General features: G+C 44.9%; 1 protein-coding gene across 1 annotated transcript in view; it reads left to right on the top strand.

Moving 5' to 3' along the window:
* The window catches only part of LOC119587945 (E3 ubiquitin-protein ligase TRIM37-like), a gene marked incomplete in the record, with an annotated part of 49872 nt that overhangs the window by 33382 nt on the left and 15740 nt on the right, over positions 1-750 (top strand).

Here is a 750-nt window from a genome sequence, read left to right as displayed (position 1 = left end):
TTTAGAATATTATTTTTATCAGAAATCTGTCTTTCATTACTAAACTGTCGAATGATGTGGTGTTCCCAATCTTGGTCTGCCGTGAATTATCGTGCTGTTTATTGGGCTCTGACTCAGATTAACGACCGAGAAGCTTTGTTCTTATTTGTAGCAATGAAGTTAAGGAATAATTATTGAGTCAGTAAGTAATGTGAAGAATGAGGAAAAAAGGACTGTTTTTACCAGTTCGTCAAGGTTGATGAGACGGGAACGGATAAAGTTGTTAAATAAAATTAAAAAAAATAAGGTGATTCTAAGTAGCCTATTACAGTATCTGCCTGTGGAGAGGGCGGTGAGAACGTCTATATGCGTCCGGGAGAATCCTGAAAACTCCTGTATCTGGAGCTGAAATATCTGAACGGTGGCCTGGATTCGAGAGCCGTAATTACCATAGTTTATAAAATGGTGTAATAGAAACGTAATTAGTTTCTACAATGGGGGGGGTAGCGAGAGCATGATGACGATTACCTGGACGGACGCACGACTTACCCCTGCCCGAGCCTTTATGACACACTTAATAACTCAGGTACCGTACAGAGCAGGAACACTTTAAGCGGCATGCGTCGGCGCGCTGCTTATCCGAACGGGAACGGAGCTGAGCAGGACGAAGGGACGACGCCTCATAATGACGCCGGGCCGGTTTATTGCCCAAAGACTATTAGAGTCTTAATTGCCCGGCGGAGGAGGCGGCGAGTCCTTGGCGGCGCTGTG

This window comes from Penaeus monodon, chromosome 23 (assembly GCF_015228065.2).
Source record: "Penaeus monodon isolate SGIC_2016 chromosome 23, NSTDA_Pmon_1, whole genome shotgun sequence".
In the NCBI taxonomy this organism is placed as follows: Eukaryota; Metazoa; Arthropoda; class Malacostraca; order Decapoda; family Penaeidae; genus Penaeus; species Penaeus monodon.
This window is presented reverse-complemented; position numbering and strand designations above follow the sequence as displayed.